Below are 12,148 nucleotides of genomic sequence, written 5' to 3' on the forward strand. Positions count from 1 at the left end.
GCATTCAAGCAGAGTTTGAGAGAGAATGACTGGCAGGTCCTGGCAGACCGAGTCCTGCCTTGAGGAGGGGTGGGATGAGAGTGCAGGCAGGTGCCTTCTGGAAGGCAAGTTCCTCAACCCCCTGTGGCTTGGGAGGTCAGGAGGAATCTTGAGGAGGATCCCGCAGGGGGAGATCTTGTCCAGGAACCAGTGAGAGAGAGCAGAGTGCGGGCAGCCACGACACTCAGGTGGGGACTAGGGAGGGGAGCCAGGGCAGCTGTGTTGCCCCTGGGCCCTCACTCTGTTCCCTCCAGGTTTGCAGGCGCTGCAGTTCGTGTGGCAATGGTCCAGGTCCCAGCTGGCCCAGCAGGAAATCTTTACACACGTCCTGGACGGGTACAGCTATTGCTGGTGAGCACTTGCCTCGGGCCAGGCCCTGTTCCAAGCACTCTCTTTGTATTACCTCAGCCACAGCGCTCAAGGCCACCCCTGAGGTTGACTCACTGAGCACCCATCTTACAGAAAGAGCAGCTGAGGCCTAGAAACCCAGCCAAGTTCCCGTGGTACTCGGGGCAGCAAAGCTGGGCTCAGGCGGCAGCTCCAAGGCCTTCGAGTCTCGGGAACGGCCCTCCTGCGGGCTGTCTGGTTGGACGACCCGGGGTTCCATGCCCTTCTGCCCCTTTGTACCTGTGAGGCCGCAGGCAGGGGGTGGGCCCCTCTTTGAACAAGGCAGGTTGACAGGCAGGATGAAGGGGTAGCTGGGAGAAGAGGCCAGGTGGGGACTTACTACCAGGCTCTGGACGCCTGGCAGGGTGATGTGCCCGAGGTCCCAGAGGGCTGAAACGTGGCGCCTTCTGTCCACAAAGCTCTCATCCGCCCACCACTGACCTGTCCGTCCAACTGATGGGAGGCGGAGTTCCCGAGCAGGGTCTGCAGTCTCAGATACACTGTGGCCTCGCAGGGCCTTGCCTGCTCTCCTGGCAGGGTGACCCCCTAACATTCCTTTCTCTCTCAGTGAAAGGTTTTACTAGGATGGAGAACCTGTCTTCACAGATCCACCCAGGGTTGGGATGTATCCCAGAATGGAGGTATCCATCACTCAGGGTAACATCGAATGCTATGCTGACATCCTGGTTTACAATGTGAAGTGATGGGCCACCTGATTCCAAGCACCGTACGTCTTCTGGCCTTGGGTAAGTTGGGGGTCCCAGGCCCTGGTTCCTCAACTCTGCCCAGGGACTGCTGAGATGGGTCTGGCCCCTGTACCTAGGACCACCCTGGACTTGTGTCCACCTCTAACCAGGCCAGTCTCCATCCAGGCAGTGGGCCAGGCAGCCATCCCAGACATGGCTCAGTCCTTCCCTGCACCCCCCAAGTCTCCTCACCCACTCTACCGTCTCCTTCCCCAACCCTCGATCACCCCCAGACTCTCCCACCTGAAATGCAGTTCCTCACCCAAGCGGGCCGCCAGGTTCTACCAAGCTCTCTCCTCGTTTTCCCTTCGCAATGCTGGGAACAGAAACTTCAGCCTGAATCCTGGCCCCCTACTCATCTGCTCTGAGACTTAGGACCCTCTGAGCCTCAGTGTCCTCATCTGTAAAATGGGATGATGACAGGACCTGCTTCACAGGCTCAATTTGACGTCCAGTGGGAAAGGCATTCCCAGGGGACGCTGCCCAACACCAAGCAGTCATTGTTGTCATAGCTAAACTTTGTGGTGCACCTATTGTGCACCAGGCACTGTTCTATGGGATATATTTGTCTCACCCACTTAATGTGCCCCACTTGGCCCAGGGCAGGCACTATGGTATCACATTTGCACATGAGGGAACCGAGATCCAGAGAGGTTAAGGAATCTTCCTGAGGCCACACAGCTACTTAGGAGTGCAGCTAAGAAAGTGGAATTTGTGTTCAGACCCCATCAGATAAGCTTCACAGACTACTTTCGTTGCTCTTGACTGCCACTTTTTTTCATACTGTTTTAGTTTTTTTGCTGTTTTTGTTATTACATTTTTATATAGATGCGTATATTAGTAAAACATTTTTTAACCAATAAAATTCTATACATTAGGTCAATAGGCCAATTGGTATGACACATTAAGTCAAAATATATAAATTTATATAACTTTATCTGTGGTTGAGGCATAACTGAAAATATCTGTAGGCAGTAAAGACACAAAACAATGAAATATTTACTTTCTCAACAGTTCAAAATAGAATGTGATATTGGCAAAAGGAAAATAGAAACATCTCCCTAAAATAACTTGGGTCCAGATTACAAAATTTTATAAATACCATTGTGTGAGCTTCTACTTCTGATACATTATGAAGACTGTCAAAGTGGGGTCCTATAGGATTTATAAATCTAGGCTTGCCTGATCAATATATTATTCCAGTGCTTCTTTGTGGAGATGGCTCTGAGCACCCCTGCAGGCCTCCCTGAGATCCAGCCATGACCTTCTCTACCCTCTGACCAAAGCCCTTGACTTGGAATCGGGCAGTTTCTCTGGGGCTGCTTCAGCTCTGTCTCAGGGGGCTGTCCACCTGTGATAGGGAAGGTAAGTTGTTTATCATGCTGTCCATCCTCATCAGTTTTTGTGATTAGCTCATAACAAAATTCAGAAGAAAGGTGATATAGACCTTATGAATTTATCTCTTTAGCCAGCCTGTGAGCCGATAAATTCTGAAGGTCTCATCACTCTGGCCACTCATAGGACTAATTTTGCCTGGGCTCACCTGTCGAAACCTAAAGAGAACTTTCTTTGCTCTTATCTTGTTGTACTCATGAGAGTCAGATAGAGATCTCCTCTGCAAAACATCTGTGAACCAAGAGTTGCAGATTGTAATATATCCAAGCAGAGGTGGCTGGGCATCAGACTGGGTCCAAGATTTGAGGTACACGTGCAATGCATATGAACAACTTTATCCATTGCATGGTTTCCTCTCAGTCAAAATTAAGACTTTGCCTCCCGTGAGCCCTGCCTCTTACATACATTCTCACCATAGTTCTATTTTATGTATTCTTCTAAATGGCAAAATTTAAACAAAGATAATTTAGAATACTGTGACTATTTGGGGGAACCATTTTTATACTGTAGCTTGCCGGGGACCAGCCCCAGCTGGACAGGTTTTACCCAAAGGGGAGACGGAGTCGGCGTGGACAGAGCACAAGACACCTCAAAGGATGCAAGGATCTGACAAATTTATTTTCATGATTCCGAAGTACTTATACTATAAAGTAATCTCATTTTCAATCTTAATAACCTTATTCCCATACCAAAAAAATCCCTTACATAAGCCATAAAACAAAAGTAATTTACATTAGCAGATTACATCAGCAGGTTTCAAAATTAGATGTTCTTGTACCTGTATGTTCTGTTCAATCAGCCAGTTATTCAAAGCACAAACTCAAGCACATTATTCTTTTAACAACTCTCAAGGGAGGGCGTTGTACCTTTGATCACCAAGTTCCTTTGTAAAGTACTTACAAAATATAATCTGTGCTTTATATCTATTTCTATACAAAAAACAATTAAACTTATTAAAGGTTGCCAGATAGCCTACTCTATCTAATTTGCTATACCCCATTATAGCATAAAACTTTCCCACCACCATACCCAAGTGTTTTTTAACATATCTTTAGCTCCCCAGGAGGGCCATAACTCATTTTGTCTTCTAAAGTAAGCTTTTACCACACAAATGCTCCTATATATTTCCCTGAACCCAATGCCCTAGCCTGGGAATGGGGATTTCAGGTGTAGTCTTTAAGGGAGCCGGGGTAATCACAATCTTTTTTAGTTTTACCCTAAATCAGGGTCTTTTCCTAAACCCTCCACCAAAACTATGAATAATATATCCCAATACTAATAGCAATCCCATAAAAAATCACCTTAAGCAAGAGTAGAGGAGAACAAGGGAACCATGCAGAGGAGAGCTTTGCTTCTCCTTATTTGTACCTGACAGTACCAGCTTTGCTTGGCACTATGGGTCTCGTCCGTGCTGAGACTCAAAGGCACTTCCTATATGGCTCCCGGCAGTAGCTCTCTCTTTTTTATTGAGATATAATTAACATATAACATCATCTTAGTTACAAGTGTACATGATAATGATTTCAGACATGTATATGGAATACACGTATATTTGTATTCCATGTATGGCCACCCACCATGGGGGACATCACACCCGTTGATTCAATCTGCTTTCTTAAATATGGTGACTCTAATCTAATCAATCATCCTATTTAATGGATGTCAGGAGACTTAAGAAACCAGATTGTATTAATGGGGTCAGGAAACCTAAGGGTGTTGGTTGTTGTAATGAAAGTCAGGAGATTTAAGAAGGCCAATTGATTTAAATGGGTTAACAATGTTTAAGGGAGCTGATATAATCAATGGGAGTCATGTGGTTTAGGAGGCTGATTGAATCATTTACAGCCCATAATTTGAGGGGACTGACTGAATCAAAGGCAAACACATGAGTTAAGGGGGCCCTTTGTTTTAAGGGTGGTCAGGAGATTAAGAAGGGTGATTAATTTAATGGGGTTCAGGAGAATTAAGAAGACAGAATGACAATGCAGGTCTGGAGAGTTACGAAGGCAGATTGATTGCTGGTGTGGGTTAGGAAACTTAAGAGGTTTAATTAGTAAAATGGGTGTCAGGAGATTTAAGAGGAAATCTTTAATGGGGGTAGGGATATTTAATGGGGCTGATTGAATCAATGGGAGTCACCTGATTTATGGGGACTGATTTAACAATAGGAGTCATGTTCTCCAAGGGGCTGATTGAATCAGCCCAAGTACCCACCACCCCCAGCGGGACAGCACCTATGTTTGCAACTGTGTATAGAATATGTGTACACAAAGGAACTTTGGGTACTCAATCGTATACACGACAGTTTACATACTAGTGTCCACAAACTGTGGGTACACGCTGCATATACACAACTGTGTACATACAATGTGTCCACAAAAACACTTTGGGTACACATTGCATATACACAACAGTGTACATACTATGTTTCTTCAAAGGAATTTTTGGTACACAGTGCATATACACAACTGTGGAGATTCTATGTTTCTCCAAAAGAACTTTGAGTACACAAGGCATATACACAGCTGTGGACATACTATGTGTCCACAAAGGAACTTTGTTTACACAATGCATATACACAACTGAGTATAACAGGTGGGAGCCTGAGTCCCACTTCAGGGGCGCCTGGCCAGGGCGGTACCTGGGCCCCATCACCGGGGTGCCCAGCCAACCTCCATACTCACATAGAAAGAGGAAGAGAGATGGGGAGAGGAGGGAGAGAATATGATAAAGCAAATGTAGTGAAATGCTAATGTTTGGGGTATCTAGATAAAAGATATATAGGGATACTTTGCATGACTTTTGCAAATTTCTAGAATTATGTCAAAATAAAAAGTTTAAAAATTTCCATGAGAATTAAATGTGACAGTACAAGTAAAGCAGTTAAAATATTGTACTTAGCATAGTACCTGGCACATAGGAAATACTTGCTGCACAATAGCTAGTATTATAAATGTATCTTCCTATATACAACCTTCCAAACTTTCCAGTCCATCTGCCCACTGTCTGCAGAATACACCCTGTCATCTTTCCTGCCCTGCTTTCTTGGGTTTCTGACTTTGCCTGGCATGTACCCTGTAGCCTTCCTGGTTAGCATGAAACAACTTTAGCTGAGCCCTAAGAAATTCTTTCTGAAGAAACTATGGCTACTTTCTGTACCCTTCTCTCCCTTTCCTGAATTCCTATAGACAAATTATAGATCAAAAAAGCACCAGCTCACTTCCTGTCATATGTGATTTCCTCTTTGTAAAAAGAAAAAGTTATATTGTCCAACCTATTCTTTTCCGGAGAGGAGTTGCTTGACTAGAAATATATAAAATGCAAATTACAGAACAATATGTATACAGATAATCCATTGTGTAAGAAAAATAAAGTAGATGTATATTTAGAAAAGAATACAGGAAAATGTGCAAAGAAACTTTAGAAATGGTTACCTTTTGGGAGTAGGATTGAGGGGGGAAAGGAGAAACTTTCAAAAACGTTTTTGTGTATTTTAAACTTTTTGTGGTAATTGAAAAATAGTTTTGTAAATAATTTAGAAACAGTTCTTGGTGCCTGAGATACATCCTGAACAAAAAACTTAGAAGGATCCTTGTCCTTATTAAGACGACATTCTCGGGCTTCCCTGGTGGCACAGTGGTTGAGAGTCTGCCTGCCGATGCAGGGTACACGGGTTCGTGCCCCGGTCCGGGAAGATCCCACATGCTGCGGAACGGCTGGGCCCGTGAGCCATGGAGGCTGAGCCTGTGCTCCGCAACGGGAGAGGCCACAACAGTGAGAGGCCCGCGTACCGCAAAAAAAAAAAAAAAAGATGACATTCTCATGGGTGAAGACAGGCAATAAGCAATAAACATAATACATATATAAACTATGCAGCATGTTAAATGAAAGTAAAAAGAAAATGTAGAGCTGAGTAGGGAGAATCAGAAATGCTGAGAAGATGCAAGACAGGTTTCAGTACTACACTGGGTGGTCATTTAGGAGATGATATTGGAGGTGAGACTTAAGGTCATAATGTGTCCTCAAGTCTTCTGAGAAGTCAATTCCCAAAATTTACAGGAAGGCAATCCCTAAAATTGTGACAGGTGGTAAATTATTTACTTGGTGAGTAAGCATCTTTTGCTCTGACAAGACTTAGACTTAAGCACAGAAATATTCAAAAGAAGCAAAATCGAGATATTGATATTTTGGGGTTTAAAATCTGTGCATATTTATTATTTTAGGTATTGGTGATAATTAAGAGAGTTGGTCTGCTAGAGAAACAGGTCAGTCTCGCAATTTCGATTGATTTGGAATCATACTGTGTTTATAGACAGTGTTGGAAATTTGTCTAAAACAGGCACAGGGACCTCTCTTTGTGGCTGTGTCCCTCTCCAGCATTGTATCCCCAAATTGCCTTTCACTTTTGCGATTCCCTGTGTCTTGCCTAGCCTCCTTCTACCCACTTATGATTTCCAAATATATACCTGGCATAATATATAACTTTTTGAAATTCATGTAGGTAATATAGGTAAACACTCCACTCCCAGCAAGAATTTTCTAAATTGTGGTGCCTATATATTAGTAATGATTAATAATACAATATTTTGTTCTTTTATTTGATATCAAACATTATATTTTCAGGAATACTGTTAGAACAAGAAACACTGAATTTGAGAAACACTGTTCTGGTAGGTAGAAAAATGCCCCCCAAAAGATGTCCTGGATTATCTGGGTGGGCCCCATGGAATCACAAGGATCCTTTAGAGAGGGAGACAGGAGGGTCCCAGTTATCAGAATCATCACTGTATGACCGAAGCAGAGGGTGGAGAGATGAGATTGCTGGGAAAGGGCCAGGAGCCAAGGAATGCAGGCAGCCTCTAGAAGCTGGAAAAGCAAGGAAACAGATTCTCCCTTAGAGCCTCCAGAAGGAACAAAGACTTGCCCACAGATGTATTTACCCCAGTGGCACATTTTGGACTTCTGACCTCCAAAACTCTTAAGATATTAAATTCTTGTTGGTTTTAACTATCAAGTTTGTGTAATTTGCTACAGTCAGAAGAGGAAACGTATCCAATTGTCATTAGGATTATGTTGTAGACTTTTGTTAAAGCAACCATTAGCCCTGTTCATTTATCACCTACTGCAAAGTGCCCTTATGATTTAGAAAATGAATTTTGTTTAGAATGGAAGAGCTAGTATTTTTTATTACATGCTTTTGGAAGTACAAAAAATTGTTTAATTGAATTTTCATAGTGTTTCATATTTTTCTCAAAAGAGAAAGAAGCATATTGTAATATGTCTACTCTGATTTGATATGGGAGGGTTCTTGCCATCCCAAGAATTAATATCCCAATATTAATTGTATATTTTATTGGTCTATTTTTATTAATGAAAATGTGATGTGAATTGGGAGATTGGGATTGACATATATGCACTAATATGTATAAAATAGATACCTAATAAGAACCTGCTGTATAGCACAGGGAACTCCACTTCTCTGTACAGTAGAAACTAACACAACATTGTAAAACAACTGTATCCCAATGTGATGTGGACTGTTTGTATCCCCCCAATACTTAACCCCTAATGTGATGGTATTAAGGGATGAGGCCTATAAGAGGTTAGGTCGTGAGGGTGGCATCCTCATGAATGGGATTAGTGCCCTTACAAAAGAGACATGAGAGCTTGGTCTAGCTCTCTGCTCTCTGCCTTGTTAGGATACCATGAGAAGGTGGCTGTCTACAAGCCAGGAAGAGGGTCCTCACCAGACATGGGATCTGCTGGCACATTGATTACAGATTTCTAGCATCCAGAACTGTGAGAAATAAACTCCTGTTGTTTAAGCCACTCAGTCTATGGTGATTTGTTAGAGCTGACTGAATGGGCTGAGACATCACATATTACCCAGATTTCACAGAGTGAACAGAGAGTAGGACTTCATCTCATGGATAACGAATTACTTCTCTGAATTACAGTTTAAGTTTCCTTGGCTTTGGTCCCTACAGTTAGTGTTAGTAATCATCTGACAATGTATGCATATGATAGTTACCTTTAAGGGACATATGGAAATTAATCATCATTATCACAAGCTGATAAACAATGTCATAAAATAATATTATGGTTAAGAGTTTGATTTTACATGGACTGGGATGAGGCACTGTGATCCCACCTGACACCTTGGTGAGCATGAGGAAAAGGCACCCTCTCTGGGTGGAAGCCTCTGGAGGGTTCAGGCCATGAGAAGCCAGGGGAGGATGTGCTAGATTTGAGCTGTTATCCATCCCTTGGATGAGGTGCAACCTGCACAGCCATCTGCCGGAGCCCTGGGAAGGCGCCTTCGAAGTCCTGCAAGAAGCACAATCCTGTAGTGGGAAAATGGTGACCTTGACATTACATAGATGGGAGCTGACTCCTTTCTCCATTGCTTATTAGTAATGTGGCCTGAGCAAGTTACTTATGTTCTCTGAACCTAAAACGGCCCATCTGTAAGATACAGACAGTAATATGTATCTTGAATAATTGTGCTCAAAATTAGGGACAAAGTATGTCAAATGCCTGACTCACACTAGATGGTGGTCATTATCATGCAGTATAAGTTCCTCATTTAAAAAATGAGGAAATAGAAGCCTCGAAAGGGCCAGGCTCACCTAAGGCATATTAAGAGGTTTTCCGTGTTTGACCTACAGCCACTGTTGAGCCTCCTTGAAGCATTAAGTGAGTTTGGTGAGGCAGGAAGTGAGTTTGGTGCATTTTTTTTCCAAGTGTGGGAAAAATATAACCATCTCAATGGGCTGTGAGTCTGAGGTTTTACTTTATACCAATTATATACTTACAGCTCTTTCTGGTGATTTTAAAAAACAAAGACTTAATTTTTGTGTGTGTGTTTATTCTTTTTTATTTCTTTATTTTACTTCTTATTAAAATTTTCAAACATGAAGAAAAATAGAATAATATAATGAATATCCGTCATCTGAGTTTAACAATTGTTAATATTTTGCAGAGACTTAATTTTTTGAGTAAAGTTTATTTCATATTTAGACTAGGCCATATCAGCAGCAGGGAACCTGTCAAGTCTGCAATTTTGGGGGAAATAAGAGCCTATAAATCACGTTAGTTACTTCGTGGGAGGGAAGGGAGAGGTGTCTCCAGGACCCCCGGGGCAGGATGTTATGTTGACACCAGGTGAGGCCCCTAGGCTGCCAAAGCAGGTGGGCAGCTCTTCAGTGAAGCCTGGGTGTGGGCCAGAGGACAGGTGAGCCGGAGGGAGGACCTGGTGGTCACTCGGGGGTCTGCAGCTGGTAGGATCCAAGATGAGGACAAGCATTCCAGGCAGTGATCGGGCTCTGACCAGTTGAAAGAAAATTTCATACATTATTCCACCCTCAGGCTGCCCTGGGAAGGCTGGCAGGGCAAGCAGTACCCAGGGGGACAGAAGCCCAATGAGCCCAGCCAGTGCACCCTCCCGCCAAGAACCATCAGGATACCAGGGGATGCTTCCCAGAGATCGGGAGTATATGTGTGCCTACCTTCCTCTCCCATAACCCCAGGACCTTCAGGAGAGAGGCAGGGGCGGAGAGCTTATCTGAGGAGCCAGCCATTTTATCCCAGAGAGGCTCAGCATTACCCCTAAGTATAAACAATCAGATCGGGTTAAATGTAAACTGAATCAGGCATTTATTATTCATTTTTCTTTATTCATAAAATGACCAGATTAACTATAGTCAAAATAAATGAGCTACAATTTCTCCATATCTCTGAGTATCACGCGAGTGTATTGTGACCCAGATATGTATTCTCCCTCCCTCCTTCATCCCTTCACGCCTAACAGAACTCGCTAAATTCCATGTAGGAATCTCTTCTACAGTATCCCTGAGAGATGACTTTCAGACTGAACCTGATTATCTCCAGCAACGTGAAGGTTACTACCTGATGGGTCAGGGTTTGAAATTTTTAAGGTGTTACAGACGCTTCTGAGACATTTTGTAAAGCTATAGACTCTGTCACTGGAAAAATACACACTCATACAAAAGCTTGCACTTTGACACCATGGAACGTAGGCAGCTTGATCAAGGTTACCACCTTGATAAGGTAATTCCATTATTAGAAGCAAAACCGGTTCACTCTGCCGTCACGCCACCTGATGGCCTGCACAGATCTGCGGCAGTGATCAGGGTGCAGGCTACGGCTGGGCTCGGATAACATTTTTAGTAGCTCACATGCCGTCTCAGTATGAATCCCCCCTTCCCCCCTGCTGCTTGGAGAATGAAATCTCTGCAGCGCAGGAATTTTTGTCTGTTCATTCACTGCTCTACTTCCAGAAGTTTCAATACTTGTTGAATGAATGAATAAATGTACCAAGACCCTCAGATGTTTATCATATAAACTGTTGCCAGAGTCTTGTGTTTATGTTATTGATTTTAAAGAAAAACTGTCAGCAGGACCTTAGGTTAAACTTGATAGAACATTGACCTTTCCACTTGTTTTCAAGACAGCACTGCAATGTGTTGTTACCTTTTGGACCCATCTCCTATCATGTTAACTCTCCCTTCCAGCCATGTGCCATCTGCATATTTGATGAGTGACATCAGTTTGCTAAGTAAGACTGCAGCTGTGTCTGGGGTGGGGACAGAGGGCTGGAAGGGGCAGAAGAACACAGCAGCGAAGCAGAAGCAGTTAGAACAGAAGAGATTCCATGGAAACATTCTGAAACTCAGTGTTAAGCAAAGTAGAGTGAGTCCGAATCAAGTGTCATTTTAGATGAAGCTAATCTGGGGGGATTAGATAACTTTTTTTTTTTTTTTTTTTTTTGCGGTACGCGGGCCTCTCACCATTGTGGCCTCTCCCCTTGCGGAGCACAGGCTCCGGACACGCAGGCTCAGCGGCCATGGCTCACGGGCCCAGCCGCTCTGCGGCATGTGGGATCTTCCCGGACCGGGGCACGAACCCGTGTCCCCTGCATCAACAGGCGGATTCTCAACCACTGCGCCACCAGGGAAGCCCTAGATAACTTTTACTCGGCATGAAGACAGGAGAGCTGGGAAAGGATTCACCCCAGCTGACATGGTGGGAAAATGAATTGAGTTGTGGACCTGCATGAGTGAGGGTTCTCCAAAGAAATAGAACCAATAGGAATGTGTTTGTGTCTGTGTGTGTGTGTCTGTGTGTATGAGAGAGAGAGAGAGATTTATTATAAGAAACTGGCTCACATGATTGTGGAGACTGGCAAGTCCAAAATCTGCAGGGTAGGCGGGCAGTCTGGAGATCCAGGGAAGAGTTGAAGTTTGAGTCCTGTGGAAGTTTGCTGGCAGAATTCCCTCTCCTTTGGGGGAGGTCAGTCTTTTTCTTAAGGCCTTCAACTGATTGGATGAGACCTTCCCATACTATGGACGGCAATCTGCTTTACTGAAAATCAACTGATAAACCCCGTCCAAAAAAAATACCTTCACAAAAACATCTAGAAGAGTGTTTGACCAATATCTGGGTACCATGGCCTAACCAAGTTGACACATAAAATTAACTGTCACAGTACCACTCAGGAAAACCTAACACAAAACATCTGGGTTTATCCAACAGCTGCATTAGAGCAATATTCTAACCCC

The 12,148-nt window shown here is 43.6% G+C and overlaps 1 pseudogene; it reads left to right on the forward strand.

The window, feature by feature from the left end:
* Nucleotides 1-394, forward strand: part of LOC132519116 (quinone oxidoreductase PIG3-like) — a 37,241-nt pseudogene extending 36,847 nt beyond the window's left edge.
* The last annotated feature ends 11,754 nt before the right edge of the window (nt 395-12,148 follow it).

Source organism: Lagenorhynchus albirostris, chromosome 4 (genome assembly GCF_949774975.1).
Source record: "Lagenorhynchus albirostris chromosome 4, mLagAlb1.1, whole genome shotgun sequence".
Classification (NCBI taxonomy): Eukaryota; Metazoa; Chordata; class Mammalia; order Artiodactyla; family Delphinidae; genus Lagenorhynchus; species Lagenorhynchus albirostris.